We start from the raw sequence: 286 nt of genomic DNA, 5'->3' as shown, positions 1-286 counted from the left end.
GTATTCAGAAAGAATAAACCAGTTTTATTTAAGAAAGCACTTGTATCGTTAAAGTATCTGCAGAAAGAATTTTTACGAAAAATTAACTAACGACAGAGACGTAACAAATTGGTGTCACAGAGTGGGACAAAAAAGAAGATGGAAACGAGAAGCGGCAAATCAAACTATAGCTTAGAAGATTTGATGGGAGCAATACAAGAACAGCAAAAGAAACAAGAAGAACGAGAAAAGAAAGAAGAAGAAAGATTACAGCAGTGGCAAGAAAACCTGCAACAATGGCAACTCG

This window comes from Limulus polyphemus, unplaced genomic scaffold (assembly GCF_000517525.1).
Source record: "Limulus polyphemus unplaced genomic scaffold, Limulus_polyphemus-2.1.2 Scaffold1252, whole genome shotgun sequence".
Classification (NCBI taxonomy): domain Eukaryota; kingdom Metazoa; phylum Arthropoda; class Merostomata; order Xiphosura; family Limulidae; genus Limulus; species Limulus polyphemus.
This window is presented reverse-complemented; position numbering follows the sequence as displayed.